General features: G+C 44.7%; 1 protein-coding gene and 1 non-coding gene across 2 annotated transcripts in view; both read right to left on the bottom strand.

The window, feature by feature from the left end:
• The window catches only part of NDRG1 (N-myc downstream regulated 1), an 896,718-nt gene that overhangs the window by 439,324 nt on the left and 434,048 nt on the right, over nt 1-23,346 (bottom strand). The gene's annotated exons all lie outside the window — the stretch shown is intronic.
• TRNAK-UUU lies at nt 11,637-11,710 on the bottom strand. Its single transcript has one exon. It is a non-coding gene; the product is annotated as a tRNA-Lys (tRNA).

Raw genomic sequence — 23,346 nt, 5'->3', positions numbered from 1 at the left:
GGGCCGTTGTGTTCCAGCTGGCACCCAGGAATATAATCTCTTGTGAGGGCACTAGTTTTGATTTCTTTTCGTTTACTGTGTACCCCAGGCAACTTAACTTTTTTACAAATGCCAGATGCTTTAGAAGAATGTCCTTGCTCTCTGCTTGAATCAGGTAGTTGTCCAGGTACGGATAAATTTGAATTCCTTTCTGTCTGCAAAATGCAATTACTGGTGCCAGGCACTTTGTGAAGACCCTGGGCGCAGTAGATAAGCCAAAGGGCAGTGCAGAGAATTGGTAGTGCATTGAACCAGCTATGAATCTGAGGTATCTTTTGCAGTTTTGTCTGATAGGGACATGCAGGTATGCCTCCTTGAGGTCCAAAGTCACGAGCCAAGCTTTCTTGCCAAGCATGGGAAGAAGCTGCTGTAATGTCAACTTTTGAATTTCGGAACATCCAGGTAAGTGTTTAGAGATGAAAGATCCAGAATGGGCCTCCAGGCTTTGTCCTTTCTGGGTACCAGAAAGAGTCTTGAGTAAAATCCTTGTCCTTGCTCCTGTGATGGTACCTTTTGAATAGCTCTCTTATCCATGAGTGCTGTAATTTGTTTTTGAGCCTCTGCCCATTGATTTGGTGGCAGATTTGGCATTCCTTTTAACCTTGGCAGAGTGTGAAAGTGGAGCCTGTAACCTTGAAAAACAATGTTAAGAACCCATTTGTCTTTGGTGATCATTTGCCAATTGCAGTAGAAGAGTGCCAGTTTTCCTCCCAAGGGGGCTACCAAGAGGGATTTGTTTGGAAGATGTAGTGGGAAGTCATTGGAGTTGCTTTTTATATGGCTGGGGCCTGTCTTCCCCTTCTTTCTGGCCTGATGCAACCCATTTTCGAGGCCTGTAAGGACCTTGTGTTTGACCTCTACCTCTTGGCCGTCTGTATCTTCCCCTTTGAGGTCTGTCTGTAATTGGAAAGGACCAATTCTTAGTTGGCCAGTTTCTGCTAAATCTAGGAGGCTGAACCTGTAAGAAATCCTTCACCGTTTGCATAGATTTTGCCTTATCCTCTATTTTCTTTAATACCTCTTCTGCCTTAACTCCAAATAACACATCCTGCTGCAAAGGTGCATCCAATAATTTTGCTTTAACATGATCTGGTAACGTATGTTCTTTTAACCAAGCATGTCTTCTAATGACAGAGCTTGTAACTGCTGCTCTGCAGGAGGCCTCTAGAGAATCAAAACTACATTGCAAAGTATACTTTCCCACTTGTTCAGCTGCATGCAATAAATCCTGCATTTCTTTAAAATTAGGAGGTTCTGACTCAGGAAGCATTTTTGTTTTAACTGAAACAGTAAAAATTGCTGATATTTTAGCATGTGAAACTGGTAATTTAAGGTTCTCATTGCTAAAGTTGCAGACGTATATACTTTTTTTCCCCATCTGTCTAATGCTCTGGAATCTCTGTCAGAGGGAACTGGATTCTTGGCTGATGAGGCCTTAACTCCTTTGGGTCCCTGAGAAATTGTTTCAGGGTCGGCTACAGGGCTTTTATACAGAAATTTATGATTGTCAGGGACTCTGTAGTATCTGTCAGGTTTAACAGGGGTTGGAGGTAAGGAATCAGGATTTAAGCTGGATTCAGTATACACATCATCCACAATATCTAACACTGGCAGAATAGCAAGGGGTCTGTGTTGAGGTAATAAAAGGAAGTCTCAGAGCCTTTTCTTGGATTCTGAGTAATCCTGGCCTTCCCAGTGGAAATGCTCCCTCATGGTATGAAGGGTTTCCCCAAAGGAGTAGTCCTCAGGTGGTGAGGCTGATGGAATTGATTCCTCAGCATCAGAATACTCATAAGGGGGTAAAGAGTATCCTAGGTCTGAGGATGAATCAGAACAGATGGACACCTGGTTGGATGAGTCATAGTCTGCATCCTGTCTAGGCCTTTTATCAGGAGGGGGATGGGACCCCCTGATCAGAGTGATAAGGTCTTCGGCCATTTTGAGCATTTGTTTCTTAGACATGGAGGCCTGTCCTGGAGAATGTTGTATTTGTTTCTTTGATTTTAAAGGAGGCTTAGACTTAGCTGAGGGTTTAATGCTTAACTGAGTAGGTCTGAAGACACCCTCTGAAGCTGTGGGTTGCTCAGCTACCCCGGATCCCTCTGAAAGGTTAGTCTCGTTAGGCTGAATAACTTGTGCATCCGAATGCTCAGCCATCTCCACGTGGGAGTCAGAGGCGGCCTGTGGTTCTACAGAAGCGGTCATCAGGGGCTGCGAAGGCGCTTCGCTGAAAACTGGAGAACTGGCGACTGGCCTAGAAGAAGCTTCATCGTCAGTTTTGGGCCTCGGATGCCTATCCTTGTCTTTGCGCTTTTTGTGTATTCCGGTCGTCGGAAGTTCCGATGGCATGGTATAATTGAATTTTCTACCAAAATAATGTTGGGCAAAATCAAACCGACGTTTAATAGTGCGCTTGTTAAACCTAGCACAAAACCGACAACCAGTGACGTCGTGGTCTGGGCCTAGGCATGGGATACAATAGGAATGGAAATCATTATGAGGTATTTGCTTCCCACAAGAAATACAGTTATTAACTTTTACTGACATCGGTCTGAGGCAAGAAAAAGTTTCCCCAACGGGGTACTTAGTTTTGTAGAAGACTTCGATTCTGGATTTGGAATGAAAATCTCAGGAGACAACCGACCGGCACTTGCGAACTGCTTTTGCTTCGGGCACCATGTGGCAAGAAAGACTGAAAAAATGGTATCGGCTGCATCTTATATACCCCTGTTGCACTGACGTCAGGGAGGAGGTGACAGCAACTGACACCGGACCAAGACTTTGGAACTCAGGCTGACTGGGGAACCGCCTTACGGCAGGATAACCCAAGTGCAATGACTGCATCAGTGTAACACGATGAACATCAAGGAACCTGGGCTGCACTTTGTTGTTGCAGAGAATTTATTCAAAACCTATCTCCATGTTCCCCGTGCACACTTATACATCAGCAGAACAAATTGGGACAATTTAGCATATCACCATGCCTCTGCAATGGACTCAATGTTCTCTCTGTTTGCCTCTTGGGACAGTACTCCTTCCTATGCATCCCTAGCCTCCATTAGAGATTAGCTGCGAAGTGTGCCTGAATGCATCCCCTTGTCCCAGGATGGACATGTTAATCCTTCCCCTATCAGCACCTCATATACCCAAACTGCTGACTGAACTCTGGCCGCCTGGGTCTTGGTCAGGGTTTTATTCCTCCACTCTACAGCACTGGCTTAAGATAAGCAAACACTACAGAGATACCTAGGAATTATGCAGTACATTGCAAAGTTAGAACTTAGTATGAAAGGGATAACTATGCCCTTGAAGAAATCTATTACAGCAAAATGTAGCTTGGGAATAGACAATGAACATGAACAGAATTAAAATTCCTGAAGAATCTAGTCACAGAAGAAATCTAAATGTTAGGCACTCACCATGACTATGCATCTGTGTTGTTTCACTCTTCCTCAGCATATGGGTCTCTGATCCAACTCGGCCAATCTCTTCAGATTCTTGGATCTGACTCTCAAGCTCCCTTTACCCACAATGCCCCTTACTTGCCAGATTACCTCAGACAGAGTTTGCTGCTGCTAAATATGTCAGAAAGCATAAATACTTAAAATAATAATAGGAGAACGGGATACAAACAGACTAGGGGCTCAAACTGGAAGTAATGGTTCCCGCATACTTCACCAGGTCACTCCCAAAAGGATAAGGACAGGGTCAGGAGGGTGGGGAGCTAAGGAAGAATGAAAATGGACAACACAGATGCATAGTTATGGTGTGTACATAACTTAAATATGTGATGTTGTCATTTTCATTCATTCCTCAATGTATGGGACAGAGTCCCCACCTACACTAATCTTGGGTAGCCCTCATGGAACAATATTCCAGGGAATAGCTAAGCCAAAGGCAGCCCTGTTCCTGGATATAATGTCCAGTTTGTAATAAGCAATAAAAGTATGGGAATTGGACATGGCTGCAACACAAAGGTTATCAATTGAAGCTTTGGTGCAAAAAGCAGATGATGCAGCCATGGAACTAGAGGAATGAGTCTTCTGAGATTTAGGCAAGGACAAATGTCTTATGGAATATACAGAGGAAATACAATCTTATCCATTTAGCTAAAGTAACTTTAGACACTGGTTTTCCCAATTTGCTTCTAGCAAAGGAAACAAACTAAAAAGAAGTTATGTCTTACCATAACTTTCCATCTGTGTTGTCGATCTTCACTAATCCTCGACTGTGGGCTTGGTTCCGAACCTCAGAACCAACTCAGCAGTTTACTTCAACTCGTGCCTTCCAAACTTTTGAGCTAGGCTCTACCAATAACACTCTTCTCTAAATTACCTCGGATTGAGTTTCCCTAAAATAGTGGCAGACAGAAAATAACAGACAGAGTCTCTAGCTACGTGAATCTTGGAAGGTCTCACAGAAGGAATACTCCGGAGCACCATCTAGCCAAATGATGCACGTCTCCTAGAGACCTGTTCCAGTTTGTAATGAGTGATACAAGTATGAGGAGATGACCATGTGGCTGCTGCACAAATGTCATCTAAAGAAGTTCTGGCTTGAAAAACCACAGAAGCTGCTACATCTCTAGATGAATGGGCTTTCACAGGGTGTGGTGGGTGAAGTCCCTTTGAATGACAGATACAGGTTATACAATCTCTGAGTTAAAGTAACCTTGGAAACTGGGTTACCTAAGGAAAGAGGAAATGGCAACAAACAGCTGGTCAGATTTTCTGATATAAAGAAGTTATATACTCACCATAACGTTCCATGTTTGTAGTCCATCTCGCCCTTCATTCTTACCATATGGGTTTGGAGCCAATCCTCGGCTCCGACTCGGCCGATTTCAAAGCTTAAAGTCTCTCAGTTGGCTCGTGGCAAGGTATGTAGTGCACACTAGTAAGAATCCCCAGATCTTGTTTGCTACTGTCTAAAAAAAAAAAAAAAAGTGATAAGAGGGTATTTCCAGAAGGAACGACAAAGATGAAAGGTCTCCACCCTATAGAAGATCGATACTATCTTGTCTCCAGATCCTCCAAGGATACATGGACGGGGATAGGTGGGTGAGTTCGTAAGAATGAAGATGGACTACAAACATGGAACATTATGGTGAGTACATAACTTCTTTATAGGTTCATAGGTAGGTACTACGCTACCGGCCCAAAAGCATTTATAAGCCTAGCCAGAATGTGTTGGCTTTCGCCGCCCCCCCCCTTAGATTAGTTCCCTGTGCATCTATCCAGCACAGCCATTGACGTGATCCCTGGGGTAAATTTTCTGTTTCCCATCCACTCGTCAAGGTTTCTCTTGAAGAGGGTTAGTGAGGAGCTCTGCCTAATGTAGACTGGAATCTTGTTCCAGAGCATGGGAAGTCTCTGGGACAGGAATCTATCCCTCCAGCACGTCCTATTTATTGTTGTGGTGAGGTTCTGCAGTCCTATCTCACCTTCATTCTTACATATGGGACAGCGTCCCTAGCACTTTTTTCTCGGCTGGCTCACGGGAATATAATACTAAGAACTGTGGAACCAAAGGAGGCTCTACCCCTTGAGGCTAAATCCAATTTGTAATGAGTAATAAAGGTATGAGGGGTAGCCCAAGTTGCTACTGCACAAATACTGTCAACTGGGACGCTGGCTTGAAAGGCAGCAGATGTGGATATGGATCTGGTACAATGAGCCTTAATTTTAAACGGGAGCTCTTTGCCATTGGAAGAGTAAATAAATGAAATCCAATTTGATAATGTTATCTTAAATGACTGGCATACCTTTTCTTGTCTCAGAAAAAGATACAAATAATTGGTCTGATCTCCTAAGCTCCTTGGTTCTATGTAGATAGAACCTTAACTGCCTGTGTACATTAAGTTGATGAAACTTGTATTCCACTCTGAATGATTAGGAAAAAAGACTGGCAGTTCAATAGTCTGATTCATACTAGACTGAGAGCAAACCTTGGGGATGAAGGATGGATTTGTATGAAGGGGAACTGTCTATGAAAGATCAAGTAAGGAGGTTTGAATGACAGTGCTTGTAACTCTTGACACTCCTCTGGCAGATGTAATGGCTACTAGAAAAATGGTCTTCCATGAAAGGAACTTAAATTCACAAGTATGTGCTGGTTCAAAAGGCAGGGAAGTAAGTTTGGACAGAACAAAATTTAGATCCCGGGGAGATACAGGTTCCTGAAAAGGGGGTCTCAGCAAGGTAGTGCCTTTTAAAAGTGATTTACACAATCTGTGACCCATAAGATTAGGTTCATGTTGCCCCAAATGAAAATTGGAGATAGCTGCCAACTGAACTTTGATTGTAGCAGCAGCTGATCCCTGATGAAAAAGTTTGGTCAAGAATTCTAACACCAGGGAAAAGAGGCTGTATAAGGATCTTTGTTTTTTTCTCGTGCCCAGATAGAAAATCTTTTCCATTTGCTAGCGTACAATTTTCTTGTAGAAGGCTTATGAGAAGACGTGAGAATATGTGTAACTTCAGGGGAGAAATCATGAAGCCTGACTAGGGATGGAAGTGGAGCAGCCACGCTGTCAAGTTGAGGGTGTGGAGGCAAGGGTGGAAGGTGCCTGACATGTGTCAGAAAGTCTGGTACTGGGTCCAGAGTCCATGGATCGTCCAGAAGGTGAGGCCGAGAAAGGGGAACCAAATCTGATGAGGCCAGTAAGGAGTGATAAGAATCATTCTACTTACCAAGGTCTTTGCTTGCTGGCTCTCTTTCGATATTAGTGGAAAGGAAGGGGATGCATAAAGAAGTCCCAAGGGCCAATTGTGAACAAGTGTGTCTCTCAGTGTCTCCTCCGGTGGGGGGATGAGGGAGAAGTAGCTGCTGCATTTGGCATTGACTAGTCTGGCAAACAGATTGCAGCAAGGTGGTCCCCATTTGTGGAAAATCTGTTCCGCGACTTTGTGATTCAGAGACCAATTGTGAGGCATCAAGATTGCCCTGCTGAGCTTGTCGGCTATCACACTGGTTGTCCCCGGGATATGCGTTGCAACTAGAAAGCATTGGGAAGATACCGCCCCACTGCCAAATACGAAATGGATCCTCCTTGTTTGTTTATATACTATACCACTGACATATTGTCTGATCCCTAGAGGGAGAAAGTTGTGGAATGTCGGCAATGCTAGTAGCACTGCTCTCATCTCTAGGACACTGATATGCAAGTGAGCCTTGTGTTCTTGCCATGTGCCTTGGACTGTCCTGCCTAGATAATGCCCCCCCCCCAATCTGGGAGGCATCCGTGGTCACAGTAGCAACGGGTTGGTGAGGAATGAATGGTGTCCCTATCATTAGTCGATTGGCCTCTATCCACAAATGAAAATCCTTTTTGCAAGACTACGTTATCAAAATAGAATGAGACAGAGGCAGTTGTTGAAGAGACCACTGGGAAAAATGTAGTCATTGAAGGATTCTCATGTGTAGTCTGGCTAGTGGAACTAGAGTTATAGTAAAGGCCATTGTTTCTAGAAGTTTGATCACTGTCTTTGCTTTGACTTTGTGTTGGGGGAGTAGACATTTCTGTTGTCTTTGATTTTGTATTCTGTCTGCAGGAATGTGAGCCATCATGGCGACCGTCTATTTCTGCACCTATAAAAGTCACATATTGAGAGGGTAACAAGGCAGACTTTTCCCAATTTATAGTAATCCACAGTTGAGTGCACACTTGGATGGTTGAATCCCTGGCTTGTAGAAGTAGGTGCCTGGTGGTGGCAGTCAGGAGCCAGTCGTCCAGGTACGGAAACACTTGGAATCCAAGACGTCTCAAGTGTGCCATTACCACTGCCACGCATTTGTTGAGCACCCTGGGAGCTGTGGGGAGACCAAAGGGCAGAGCACAAAATTGGTAATGACCATCTCCCACCAGCCAGAAGCGTAAATGACTCCTTGATGCTCTGTCCATTTTTATGTGGTAGTATGCATCTTGGAGGTCTATGGAGCACATCCAATTGTCTTTCCCTAGCAGAGGGAGTATAGACTACAGTGTTACCATTCGGAACTTGGACTTCTTTACTGTTTCGTTTAACTTGCTGAGATCTAAAATGGGCCTCCAGTCCCCTGTTCGTTTTGGCACTAAAGGATCTGGAGTAAGTTCTGAATCCTATCTGGTCTGTGGAGACTGTTTGGATGACTCTCTTCTGAAGCAACTTTTGGACTTCTACAGTTGCTTGATCCCTGTGAGTGGGTGGAACATCTGGGAATTTCTTGGTGGGATGAGGTGGGAAAGAGAAGGGTATGGAGTATCCTCTGGAAATTATTCTTTGTACCCACTTGTCTTGGGTGATGTTGTGCCAGGCTTCTGGATACAAAGATAAGTGACCCCCAACTGGATCCAGAGAAGCGCAGTCGGGCCCCACTTTAGGAGCGCTGATAGGGACGTCCATGAAAGGAATCGCAGTCACCCTGATTTTGTGGACCCCCCTGCCTCTAGGATGACGTCTACCACTACTTCCTCCTCCTCTGCCTCTGTAGGAGGAATCACCTTGTGCATCCGGGAAAAATCTCTGAGATTTCTTGAACCACATTTTCCCGCCTCTCTGACCTTTAGGGTATGGTCTAGAAGGGACAGAAAAACGTACTACCACAGCAGAAAGAGTTTTCCCTTCCTGCTCGCACCTGGTGAGTGTATCTTTTACCTTTGGTCTAAAAAGAGAGGAACTGTCAAGGGGGGCGTTGGTAAATGTAGATATGAAGGGCTCAGCAAAATTGCATAAACGCATCCAGGAATGTCTCCTAAGGGAGACTCCTGAACCCGCTGCCCTGCTCGCTCCATCTGCTGCATAAGATATCAGCCTCATGGAGGAGTAAACAATAGAATTTAAGGTAGACAACTGAGCAGTAACCTTCTCAGGGACTCCTTCAGCTAAGGTACCTTGGAGAGTATCTCCTAGCTCCTTTAGGAGACCTTTTTGAAGCCTAGTAAAATGAGTGAGGTAATTCAGCGATCGGAGTGTAAATGCCACTGAAGAGAAGATATGCTTCACATATCTATCCATCATTCGAGACTCCTTGTTCGGTGGATGGACAGATGAGGAGGTTTCCGCTAGTTCCGTCTTTGTGGCTGCTGCCACCACCATGGCATCTACAGGCACACCCTTAGACAAAAACTCTGGGGGCTGAAAGAAATTTGTTGGGCCTTCTGGGGACTGGTTCCACGGCATCAGGAGTTTCCCACACCTCTCGACTGACTAAATCTAAGAGTTCATCAAAAGGTGGAGACACCCAAGAGGCTGAAGATTGAGACCTGAAAGCCTTCAGGTACACTGACTCATCAGGAGTGACAGTGGGCCACAGCAGCCTCTCTGTTTCAGGACATCTAGGATATCTACAAAGGAGATATCAGAGGACGACCTAGGGACCCTTCTCACTCCTCTAGGTCAGTGTCAGAGGTGATGGACTCATCAAGGGAGTCTACATGCTTCCTCTTGCAAGTTCTCTTCCGAGGATGCTCCTCACAAAGGTATTCTGGGGAGGTCTCGGAAGACTGGGGGCCACCCAATGGGGGCTCCTGAGGCTGTGGGTCTCTGCTGTCAAGAGAGAGAGAGATGGTGCTGAGACAGAGTTTGGAGCTTGAGGGAGAAGAGCATTGGTATCTTTGTGTGGAGCTGAAGACCTAGACAGCATTGCTCCTCATCATCTCAAAAGCAGATCTCTCTGGCTCCGAGGACACCCCCTGTTCCAAAGCGACGGCGCTGAAGCAGAACTCTGCTCAGAGACAGACAAGAGAGATGCTGGAACCGACTGTTCCACAACAATTGGCACCAATAGCTCTAGGTCCGAAGGACCAACATGGGTCGGAGGAGGAACAGAAGCAGGGAGTATGGCCTTTGAAGGCTTTGGAACCGACTGGGTCGGAGCCGGCAACAAATTAGCTAGCGCCGCCGACTTCAAAAGTCTAAGCACCACTCTTCTCTACATCCTCTTCAGAAAGACTCTTGGAGAATCTGGAAGACAAGGTAGGTGATCTTGATCTCTGCAAAAATCGGAGATCTGAGAGTCGGGGAGACCGGTAATAATTCTCTAGACTGGCTCAAAGGTAAATGTTCAGTAGTCGGCTCCGAAAAACTTGGGGCCGATACTGGAGTGTCGATGTCGATAACCTAGACCGGCTCAGACCGAAGAGGTAGAAGATTTGTCCAATTTTGAAATTTTCTGTGGAGGTCCAGATAAAATAGTCGGTGTGGGAGACTGTTTCTTGGCCGACTTGAGTTTCTCTTTTTTAGAAGAGGGAGACCTGGAATGTGATGATGATGAGCTAGCTAAATCCTCCTCAAAGGAAAGCTTAAGGAGACCTTTTAGGATCAATTTGTTCTTTTCCTGGAGAACCAGAGAACTGAAGGAGTAACAAAAAGAACATATCTCCTGAAGATGTATGGCACCTAGGCAGTAAACACAATTACTACGTCCGTGATATTTTTTGAGAACATTTGAGACCCTTTTTAAAACTCGAAGGTTCATGATTCTTAGACTCCTTAGACACATTACCACAAACACAAACACAGGAGGGAATAAACAGGAAGAGAGGACAAGACCCTCTAACTTAAATGGACCTAACACTGCATACAAGGAAAAAACAACAGAGGACTAGGTCCTCTAACATAAACGGGCCTAGCCCTGTTGAGGAAACAACCCTAGAGAAAGGTTAATAGAGGACTACGTAGCCGTAAGCAGAGGAAAAGCTACGTCAAGAATTTGCTACAAGGACTGCAATTCAACAACATGCCAATTAACTAGCTAATAAGAATTAAACTGCACACAACTATCAAATGTATACTACTACTCTAGTCAAAAGAGAGAAGATTGGAAAAGGTCCTAACAAATACGGACCTATGCTAAATATGTAAATACATCAAAAAACTAGCACACCAAGGAAGGGATACCACTCGGAGAAAAAAGGACAACAAGTTTTTAACAATAACTTTGCAAATTTTCAAAAACACACCACTAAATTACTATCTATAATAATAATGACTAAGCTATTTATACTAAGCTACTTCTTATTATGAAAAAAAAAAATGATCATTATAAACAAGAATAAAGAAGAAAAATCCAACTTGGTCACGGCCAAGAAAGACAGCACTTCTGAACTCGTAGACGCAGCAAACGAGATCTGGGGATTCTTACTAGTGCACTATGGGATACCTACCTTGCCACGAGCCAACTGAGTGACTTCAAGCTTTGAAATAGGCAGAGTCGAGCGGAGGATCGGCTCTAAAACCATATGTAAGAATGAAGGTGAGATAGGGCAACAGAACATCCTTTGCTCTGTGAAGGTAAAAACATAACTGCCTGTGAACATCTAATAAGTGCAGACCATACTCTCTCATTTTATTTTTATTTATTTAACATTTGTTTACCAGGAAAGTCCAACTTGGAACAAAGCCAATTTACTGCGGAGGCCCGGGGAGAAAACCTCCAGATGCATGTCTTTGTAACATGGGAGGAAACTGGAGTACCCGGAGGAAACCCACATGAATGCAGGGAGGACATGCAGACTCCACACAGAAGGTACCCCAGCTGAGAATTGAACCGTTGAATCTCTTGCTGTGAGGTGAGAACACTACCGCTACACCACTGTGCTGTCCAAATCCTATTTTCATCCCTGGGTGGGCTCGAACCTCCAACCTTTCGGTTAAAAGCCAAACGTGCTAACCGACTGCACCACAGAGACTATTATAAATAAGATAAGTAGAACACGACAAGTACGGGAGACATTAGGGAAAAAGACTGGTAGATGAAAGGTTTGATTGATATTAGATTCTGAAACTACCTTTGGCAAGAAGGATTAGTCCTGAGGAAAACCCTATCCTTGTGAAATATTACATAGGGGGGCTTGCAGGATAAGGCTTGAATTTCCGATACTCTTCTTGTGGAAGTAATAGCTAATAAAAGCTCGAAACCTACACCACCAAAACACACACAAAACACACACACAGAAGTACAAAACACACATCTACATTCGCGAAGGCTCTCAGTACAAATCTGCCCAAACAGAGACCTCCAAAGAAGAAATGCAAGCAACCTCCACCCCCCAACACAACCCAAATGACACATAGCCCACATACTCAGTGTGCCACTCAACTACAGCCCATAAGGCATAACATACCCAACACTCTAGTCATAGGTGACTCTATAGTCAGGCACACTGATGTTCCACTCACCAGGCTGAACAAGGAAAAAGTTACTGTCAGCTGCCTGTCAGGTGCCACGATCCGCCCATAATGCACGCACTCAGGTCACTCCACAACAAATACAAATATGACTCTGTCATTGTCCATGTTGGTGTGAATGACCTGAGACTTCCCTCCCTGAACTACATGAAAGTGACATGGAAAACCTCTCCGATCTTGTAGCCCAGGCCGGTATGACCCTAGCCCTGAGTAGCATCCTGCCATCACCCACAATGACACCACAGTACAAGGACAAAATGACTGACTAACAATTGGCTAAGCTTCTGGTGTCATTCTAAGGGAATCCAGTATCTGTCGGCCTGGGATGACATGATCGACAGACCACGATGCTTTGCCAGAGATGGCCTGCACCTGTCACCCTTGGGATTCCGGATACTGGCAAAGGCTCCTGCCACCCCTATAGTGCCTTTTTTAGGCAAGGTTCAAATGACAAATTCACCACCGTAACAGGTACAAGCAAGCAAAATCTGAGGGTAATGCTACTCAGTGCTAGAAGTCTAAACCTCAAAATGCACTCACTCGAGGCACTCCTTAAAATGGAGAACACTGACATCTGTGCAGTGACAGAGACCTGGTTCAAAGCTCCAGAGAGCATCCCTGCATTACCAGGCTATAATTCATACCAAACCTTTCGGTCACCAAACCCAGAATGAAACACTAAAGGTGGAGGCGTGTCCGTATTCATTAAGGATATCCACACCAACTAGTTGCTCAGCATAATGCATCCGAGATTATCCAAGTTCAACTAACTCTAGGCAAAACCGCAATCCAGATTGTAGCCTGCTACAGATCCCCCACCATGCCCCAGGATTCCCACTCCTCTTTTCTTGATACACTGGAAAATATTAAAGTACAACCCAACACTCTAATAATGGGTGATTACAACTACCCTACCATTAACTGGGAAAACTACTTATGTACCAACTCTTTTGCTCAACGTTTTCTGGAAATCATAAATTCCAACACCTTGGATCAACTTATCCACACCCCCACCAGGGGCAGCAATATCCCAGACCTGGTCATCACCAACATGGGTGACCGGTGTTCCACACCAGAGGTCAGCTCCTCTTTGGCCAGATCCGACCACAAGCTAATCACCCTAGACATCCACATCCTGCTCCCACCTCCCATTAGGAAAAAGTACAGTTGTGTATACCTACCATAAATGTAGATGTTCGAGTGTCTTCACTGTTGCAGTCATAACTGTAGGGTACTCCTGCCGGCAGGCAGCCCGTGGTCGGCCAGAATATCAAAGTGTGGGTCCGGCGTCGGCTGTATCAGCAAGTACCCTGACGTCAGAACGCATGGGTGTAAAGCTGACAGCCGACGCCATCTTCTCCAGCCTTTCTTGCCCCCGATGTCAGAAGCCCCCATAAAACCAAAAGGTGTCCCAAGGGAAACACAAATACACCAGAAAGGTAGTGGAAAAGGGAACAAAGTAAGCAAAAAGAAAAAAGAGGGGTCTGGAGGGAGGGAAACACCGACTGCAACAGTGAAGACACTCGAACATCTACATTTATGGTAGGTATACACAACTGTACTATGTTTTTCGTGTTTCACTGTTGCAGTCATAACTGTAGGGTAGAATCCCAAAGCTGAGAACACGGGAGGAGGTTATGAAGAAGAAGGAGCAGCTAGAAGACCCTGCAAAACAGCAGAGGCAAAGCCTGCCCTAGACTTAGAGTACAAAGGGAGGTTATAGTGCTTGGAAAAGGTATGCACAGAGCTCCAAGTGGCAGCCTCCAGAATGTCCTTGGTAGGAACACCTCTGAGAAAGGCTGCTGAAGTGGCAGCTGCTCTAGTAGAATGAGTCCTGACAGTACCTGGAATCTGTTTTCCATGAAGAGAGTAACAATATCTTATTCCATGAGCGATCCACTTGGAAATAGTTTGCTTAGAAATAGCTTTACCTAGAGAACTGGAAGCAAATGAGATAAGCAACTGATCTGATTTTCTGAAATCTTTAGTTTTGTCCAGGTAAAAACATAGTTGCCTGTGTACGTCCAATGTATGCAAAATCCTTTCCCCCTTATTTTGGGGGTTTGGGAAAAAGGTAGGAAGGTGAATAGTCTGATTTAGAGCCACTCTAGAAACTACCTTAGGCATAAAAGTAGGATTGGTCCTCAAGGAAACTCTGTCCTGATGGAAGATTAGGTATGGTTCCACGGCCATGAGGGCTTGTAACTCAGACACCCTTCTGGCAGAAGTCAAGGCCAACAAGATAGCTGTCTTCCAGGATAAGAACTTAATATCCGCAGAGGCAGCAGGCTCAAAAGGAGGCAAAGTAAGCTTTTCCAAGACATACGTTGAGATCCCAAGGAGGGACAGGAGGAGATCTAGGAGGTCTTAAATTCTTAGCTCCTCTCAGAAATTGTCTAACCAGCTGGTGAGAAAAAATGGGAGGATCACAATTGAAATGAGCCGAAATAGCAGAAGCATGAATTTTAATGGAAGAAAAGGAAATACCTTTAATCAAAAGGTCTGAGAGATAAAGTAAAATGGAGGAAATATCAGGTATTAAAGGATCAGAGCCATGATCCTGCATCCAAATACAAAATCTTTTCCATTTAGAAGCATAAGATTTCCTTGTACTAGGACGCCTAGCTTCCAAAAGAATATCCAAAACTTGTTTAGGAAGAGAAGGAGGAATCAATTGCCTTTGATGAGCCAAGCTGCCAGGCAGAGAGTCTTGATTTGAGAGTGAAATACCTGACCCTGATGCTGGGACAGTAGAGAATGGGTCAGAGGAAGACTCCAAGGGGGTTCCAAGCAAAGGTGCAGTAGAGTTGGGTACCAAAACTGACGAGGCCAATTTGGAGCTATCAAAATGATCAGTCTGGGTTTGTCCAGCTTTATCTTTGCAATACCCAAGGTAGAAGAGGAAGAGGAGGGAAGGCATATCCCAAAAGATTCCTCCAGCTGAAGGACAGGGCATCCACTTTCCAAGCTGTCTTGTGGAAGGACCTGGTGCAAAAAAGAGGCAACTGATGGTTGAGATGGGATGCAAACAGATCCATCTGAGGACAGCCCCAAACTGCAGTTATCTTGCTGAATAAATTGGGGTCTAACATCCATTCGTGAGGATCCAAAATGTTTCTGCTTAGGCTGTCTGCTAAGAGATTCTGATTTCCTGGTATGAACTGTGCCTGAAGATCCAGATTCAAATTTAGGGCTGTGTCCCATAACGTCATGGCAAGTCTGCAAAGGGGGTAAGAGTGAAAACCCCTTGCTTGTTTATGTACCACATGACTGTGGTATTGTCTGTTCGAATTAGCAGAGGTCCTGGCTTCAAAAGAGTCTGGAAGGCTAGAAGAGCATTTTGGACTGCTAACATTTATTTCAAGTTGATGTGCCATAGAAGGTGTTTGTTTGTCCAAGAGCCCTGTTGGCATTTGTCTAGAAAATGAGCTCCCCAAGCATAATCCGAGGCGTCCGTGGTTATGATCTGAGTAGGTTGAGGAAGACGAAAGGGCTTCCCTTCGTTCAAAACACACGCCCTGGACCACCAAAGGAATTCCTTCTGGAGGCAGGGAATCAGTGGAATCATTGTATCCAGATTGTGACAATGCTGAGACCATACACTCTTTAGGTACCATTGAAGTTTCCTCATGTGAAGCCTCGCATTTGGAATCAACAGGATGCAAGAGGCCATGTAGCCCAAAGCCTGCAGGAATTTCCTTGCAGTGAGCTGAGTCAATGTTGCCAAGGTCTTGAAGATTGGAGCCAGCTGTAACTGTTTTTCTGGAGTAAGGAAGGCCATCTGTAAACTTGTGTCTAGAAGAGCTCCCAAAAAGGTCATTCATTGAGAAGGAATCAAATGTGACTTTTTTGTGTTCACTGAGAATCCCAGTAGTAGGAGAAGACGTTGAACAAAATGCAGGTGTTGAAGTAAAAGGTCTTTGCTGTCTGCCTGAATTAGACAGTCGTCCAGATAGGGGTAAATCTGAATCCCCTGAAGTCTGCAGTAAGCTACTACTGGAGCCAGGCATTTGGTAAAAACTCTGGGCGCAGTAGATAAGCCAAATGGCAGTACAGAGAATTGGAAGTGTCTCGAGCCTGCCTTGAATCTGAGGTACTTTCTACACTGTTGCCTTAAGGGGACGTGTAAGTAAGCCTCTTTTAAGTCCAATGTTACCATCCAAGCATCTTGTGAGAGCATTGGGAGAAGTTGCTGAAGTGTAAGTATCTTGAATTTTGGAATTTCCAAAAAGGTGTTTAATATTGAGAGGTCCAGAATAGGTCTCCAGGAGTTTTGTTTTCTTGGGACCAGAAAAAGTCTTGAGTAAAAACCTTTCCCCACCTCTAGAGGTGGAACAGGTTCTATGGCTCTTAAGGCTAATAAAGCGTCCAATTGATTTAAGGCCTCTGTCCATTGATGTTTTGGCAGATCTGGCCAGCCAGAAGGCCTTGGCAGAGTGTGAAAGTGGAATCTGTAGCCTTTCAAAATCACGTCTAACACCCATTTGTCCTGGGTAATGTGAGTCCAATTTTGGTAAAAAAGAGAAAGTTTTCCTCCGAGAGGGGCATCCAGGGAAGGAGGACCTGTAGCCCAACAGAGGGAGTCATTGGGTCTGCTTTCTTTGGGTTTGAGGTCTGTCTTCTCCCCTTCTAGGTGAAGAAGCAGTCCACTGTCTAGATCTGTAAGAGGCCTCAGCCCGACCTCTGGAGCGTCTATATCTTCCCCTTTGAGGCCTGTCAGAAGTGGGAAAAGACCAATTTTTGGACGGCCAATTTCTAGAAAATCTAGGAGGCTGTACTTGCAAAAAATCTTTTACAGTCTGCATAGACTTGGCTTTTTCTTCCATCTTTTTAATAACCTCCTCAGCCTTAGATCCAAATAAGACATCATGCTGAACAGGGGCATCTAGCAATTTAGCCTTAACTTGTTCAGGTAAATTCTGCTCACGAAGTCAAGCATGTCTCCTGATAACAGTACCAGAGGCAGCAGCCCTGCAGGAAGCCTCTAAGGCATCAAAACCACAATGTAAGCTATGTTTGCTAACTTGTTCAGTTGCATGCAACACATCCTGTAATTCCTTGTCCTCAGCACATGCAGGAAAGGTAGAAAGCCTTTGTTTTAAAACAGATAAAAGAAACTGTTGATACTTGAACATGTGAAACTGGCAATTTAAAGCTCTAATAGAAAGGGTAGCTGAAGTATAAACCTTTTTGCCGCACCTGTCCAAGGCATGAGAATCCTTTTCAGAGGGGATAGGATTCTTAGAGGAGGCGGCCTTAGCAGCCTTGGAACCCTGCAAAATAGTTTCAGGATCAGCAGAAGGGTTCTTAAATAAGAATTGATGGGAATCAGGGACCCTGTAAAATCTATCAGGCTTAGAAGGAGCAGGCAGCATGGAATCAGGATTCAAGTTAGCTTCAGAGAAGGCATCATCCACAATGTCAAGTACAGGAGGAATAGCTAATGGCCTGTGTTGAGGGAGAAGAAGAAATTCCCTAAGTCTCTTTTTGGAAGCAGAATAATCCTGACCTTCCCAATGAAAATGCTCCCTCATCTCATGCAAGGTTTCCCCAAAAGAGAAATCTTCAGGGGGAGAGGGAACAGAATCCTCTGCATCCAAATCCTCATAAGGAGGAAAAGAGTAATCCTGATCAGAGGAAAAAACAGAAGATACAGAAGCCTGGAATCATAAGGGATATCCTGTCTAGGCCTTTTCTCAGGAGGAGGGTGAGAGCCCCTAATCATAGTTAATAAATCCTCAGCCATCCATAGTAATTGCTTCTGAGTCTTAGGAGCTGAATCCGAAGAAGCTTGAGCAGAAAGTCTGGGTTTAACAGGAGTCTTTGACTTAGCCTTTGTCTTCGTGGAAATAGTAATATGTGAAGGCCTGAAGACCCCCTCAGAAGCTGGTACCTGCACAGCGGTTCCGGACCCATCTGAAGGAGCGACGTCTGAAGGTCCTGCAGCAGACAAATTACTAGGCCTAGATGGCTCCCCATGGGAGTCCGTGTCGGCCATCGGTTCTGAAGTGGCGGACAACAGGGGCTGCAAAAGCACCTCACTGACGACTGCTGAACCCGAAGCTGGCTCCGGCTGCAAAATATCCTGTTTGGACCTCGGAGGTCTGTCCTTGTCTTTGTGTTTCTTCAGTATTCCGGTAGTCGGTAAAGTATCCGACGACATCCTATAATTAAATCGTCTACCGAAGTAATTCAAGGCCCAATCGTACCTACGCTTGATAGTGCGAGAATTAAACCTGGCACAGAACCGACAGCAAGAAACGTCGTGGTCAGGGCCTAAGCAAGGTAGACAGTAAGAGTGGAAATCTTTATGAGGTATTTGTTTTCCACACGATACACAATTATTAACTTTTTCTGACATCGGAGGAGCAAGAAAAAGGTTTCCCCAACGGGGTACTTAGCTTTGAGAAGAGAAGTAGAAAACTTCGGACCGACGACAATCACACCACGCTGTCTTGAAAACGCCAACCAACAACTAGCAAACTGCTTTGCACCGCATGGCAAGAAAGACTGGGAAGATGGCGTCGGCTGTCAGCTTTATACCCATGCGTTCTGACATCAGGGAACTTGCTGATACAGCCGACGCCGGACCCGGATATTCTGGCCGACCACGGGCTGCCTGCTGGCAGGAGTACCCTACAGTTATGACTGCAACAGCGAAACACGAAGAACATCAACCTTTCTCCAAAGCCAACTTCACACTTCTCAAGACAGAAGTGGCAAACTTCACGACACCCATGCAGATGGACAATAGAGGTAGGACTGCTGAATCCTACACAAATGCACTTTATAAGCACTTACACGAATGCATGGATCATGCTATCCCTAACAGAACCAAGATGCTATCCTCCAAAAAAAGGAAGCCAATCTGGTGGTCTTCTGCCATAAAGTAACTCTACAACAGAAGAAAAACTGTTGCAAAACAAAAAAAAAAAAAAAAAAAAAAAAAGAGTAAAATCCCATGACTGGAGGAACTCCCTGGTCAGCCTCAGTAAGAAGCTGAGATCCCTCAAAATCCTCCAAAGCTAGTTATGAAAACAAAATTGCCACTGATTCTACAGACAACCACAAAGCATTCTATAGCCATGTCAAAAATCTCAATGGCAACGCTCAGATCTGCCCTGAGTTACAGCACAACGACACTAAATATACAGAACCAACTGATATTGCCAACATCCTGGCAGATAGGTTCAGTGCTAACTTTACCCCCCTGGCCCATCTTTATACCGGAAGAATGCAAAGTTCCTGTAATCACAGCTGCACAGGTAAAAACCCCACTCTCCAAAGCCAAGAACACAGCATCCATGGGACCTGACAACATCCCAGGCTGACTTCTACATGAACTATAGAATGAACTGGCTCCCCACCTAAGTACCATGTTCAATCATAGCTTCACCTCAGGCTTTGTGCCCATAGAATGGCACACCGTGACAGTTATCCCACTCCAGAAAGGGGGGGGGCCACAACAGATCCCGGGAACTATCGCCCCATTAGTCTGACGAGCCTCGTCTGCAAGGCCATGGAACGTATCATCATGGAACTCAAACAAAGACACTGGAGATCTCCAAACTCTGGACCTCACACAGTTTGGGTTTGTAAAAGGCAGATCATGTTTCCTAAACCTGAAAGACTTCTTTGAAGTAGTCACCAAAGCCATAGATGAGGGTAAGGTAGTTCATACAGCCTATCAAGATCTCACCAAGGCGTTCAACACCATCTCCCACTCTGGAATTATAGATAAACTCACTAAACTAGGTATAAATCCCTATGTCACAAGATGGGCTGCCAACTGGCTTACTGACAGAACCCACACTGTGAAAGTAGCAGACTCCAAATCAGACTTCAGACCAGTGACAAGTGGAGTACCAAAGGGTTCAGTCCTGGGTCCTCTCCTGTTTGGTATCTACTTCTCTGAAGTACAGGCTAACACAGAAGGTCTTTGGCTAACTAAATTTGAAGATGACTGCAAACTAGGAGCCATAATCGAAACTCCTAACAATGTGGACATCCTACATAAGGGCCTCACTGAGACAGATGCCTTGTGTCAAAGACGTGGTCTCAAGCTCAATGCCAAAAAGTGCACTGTCATCCCCTTTGGTAAAAACTCTGTACCCATGAACTACCATATAGGCTGTAGTCTACTTAACACCAAAAGTGTGATAAGAGACCTTGGGACACAGGTGGACAGTAGTCTCTCCTTTGATAATCATCGCCACAGTGGTCAGGAAATTCTTCTATGTGGCACACATCATCACAAAAGGTTTCTCATCCAGAAAAAAAAGAGGTCATTGTTCCCCTCTACTCATCACTCATTAGACTCATTATAGAGTACAATGCCGCTTTTGGTATGTACCACACAAGACATCTACAACAACGGGAACGGCCGCAAAAATACCTCACAAAGAGGATTACTGGCCTCAAACAGATGCCTTACGCAGACCATCTCAAAAAACTCCAGCTTTACTCCGTCGCATATTGCCTACTCAGAGGTGATCTCTGCCTAACATACAATGCTAATGTCAAACCTAGAGCTGTTGGACATGCTCCACCTAAAGAAATCCCAATCCCTCCGAGCTACACGCTCTAGGGACCCAAAACCATGTCACCACAATAAACAGAACATGCTGGAGGGAAAGATTCCTGTCTCAGAGACTTCCCATATGCTGGAACAGACTACCTTATCTATGTCAAACAGAGCTCCTCATTAGCACTCTTCAAGAAAAATCTTGATAATTGGATGGCCAATAGGAAATTCACCCCGGGGATCACTTCTGTGGTTCTGCTTGACAGGGGCACAGGAAAATAATGTTCTCGGGTGGCGAAAGCCAGGGTACCTTTTTGGCTAGGCTTGTATAGGCCCTAGGACCAATAGCCTAGTACCTACCTATGAATCTATAATAAAAACAAAGTTTTCCATGTCAGAAATTTTAAATCACAAGTAGCTGAAGGTTCAAAAGGGGATAGAGTAAGAGACTGTAGGACTGAGGGTAAATCCCACGCAGCAGTGGGCTCTTTAAATGGAGGCCTTAACATCAGGGTTCCCTTCAAAAAAGCTTTACAAAGTTTATGCGACACAAGTGAAGAACCACAGAAACCAATATGGAAATTATCTATCTAGTGGCTGAAAAGCCAGACTGAAAAAGAACAGCTAGAAAATCCAAAACTTTATCCACGGGAGCTGTATAACAGTCAACGTCATTGTTAAGAGCCCATGTAGCAAATTTTCCCCATTTACTCTGGTACAGTTTCCTAGCTGAAGGTTTGTGATGTGCCAAAATGATACGTCAAACTAGTAAGGTAAGGGAAGAATACCTGGTAATCATGGGAAATGGAGTAGCTACACAGTGAGCTTGAGATGCTGGAGATTCAGATGGATTATACCTTCTGGATGAGATAATAAATCTGGAGCTGGGTCCAGAATCAAAGGTTTCTGAGGTAGAAGAGGCCATATGAAGGTAAACCAAACCTGTCAAGGCCAGAAAAGAGCAATGAGGATTATTGTGTTCTCCGACCTCTTGACATTCTTTAGGAACTGGGATATCAGAGAAGTTGCAGGAAAGGCATGCAGAAGACCGTGGGAAGCCAATCGTGGAGAAGAGCATCGCTGGGTGACTCCCTCAGGGTGGGGGCGGGATTAGGGCAAAGTAACTGCTGCACTTGCTGACAGATGACGCAAACAGATCGTAGCAGGGTTGCCGCAAAGGCAGAATATCTTCTCCGCCACCACAGGACTGAGACCACTCGTGAGGCATTAGAATTGTTCTGCTCAGTTTGTCTGCTATCGTGTTGGAGCTCCACGGAATATGCATTGCTATGAGAAAATGGCTGCAATTAATCACCCATTGCCAGACTCCATTAGCAGAAAAAAAGACAGAAAATCCACCCAAGGATGGCCAATCAACGAAATCCACAAGTGTTCCAATTAAAATGTAGTCCTTTAATACGAATTCGACTTGAAAATAAAATGAAAAATAAAAAAGCTCAAAACTGTCCCTTGAAGATATCCGATAAGCGCTTTCGACTGTTGTCTTCCTCAGATCGTAACCTTAGAGTCAAAAGCGCTTATCGGATATCTTCAAGGGACAGTTTTGGGCTTTTTTATTTTTCATTTTATTTTCAAGTCGAAGTTTTATTCGTATTAAAGGACTACATTTTAATTGAAACACTTGTGGATTTCGTTGATTGGCCATCCTTGGATGGATTTTCTGTCTTTTTTCTGCTAATATTGACTGTTTTTGTGACAGACCACCTTTAGCGTTTGGGAGTTATTTAATTGCCAGACTCCAGGGGCTTCTCAACAAAGTGGGTAAGATTTCTATGTTGATGTACCAGACCAACGACATGTTGTCTGTCTGAATTGCTACTTTTCGCAAGGGAATAGCATCTTGAAATGCTTGCAATGCCAAGACTACCACCCTCATCTCTAGACCATCGATGTACAAACTGGTCTCCTGTTGGGACCAAGTGCCTTGGACAGTCCTTCCCAGATAACCCCCCCCCCCCCAATCTGGGAAACATCCGTGATCACTATGGTTTGGGAGCGTAGAAGGATGAAAGGACAGCCCGAAAGAATCTCATTGGAATGGAGCCACCAAGACAGGTCTTGTTTGCAGCAACTGGTGATCAAGATGCGGTATGACATCAGCCGATTCAATAGGGACCATTGAGAGGCTAGAAGCCATTGTAGAATCCGTATGTGATATATGGCCAAGGGAACTAGAGTTACAGAGGCTGCCATCGAGCCCAGCACCTGTAGGAAGAGTCTGGCCGGAACACTTCTGTTCTGAACTATATGGTTTACTTGTAATCTGATCTTTTGCAGTCAGTCTACTGGGAGTGAAGCAATTCTTGTAACAGTGTTTATTAGAGCTCCGATAAATTCCAATTGTTGAGTAGGTTGTAGGTTTGACTTTTCGTGATTTACTGTAATGCCTAATGAAGAGCAAAGATAAAAGGGTATAACCTCTTGCTCGTTCTAGTTAATGCCTGGTGGTAGCAGTAAGAGGCCAGTCATTGTGATGAGGAAAAACTCGAAATCCCTGCAGTCTGAGAGGAGCTGCTACCCACTGCCATGCATTTGGTAAACACCCTGGGGGCTGTGGCGAGACAAAACGGCAGTGCTCTGAACTGGAAATGA

Source organism: Protopterus annectens, chromosome 3.part1, assembly GCF_019279795.1.
Source record: "Protopterus annectens isolate FY-2018-M chromosome 3.part1, PAN1.0, whole genome shotgun sequence".
Lineage (NCBI taxonomy): Eukaryota > Metazoa > Chordata > Ceratodontiformes > Protopteridae > Protopterus > Protopterus annectens.
This window is presented reverse-complemented; position numbering and strand designations above follow the sequence as displayed.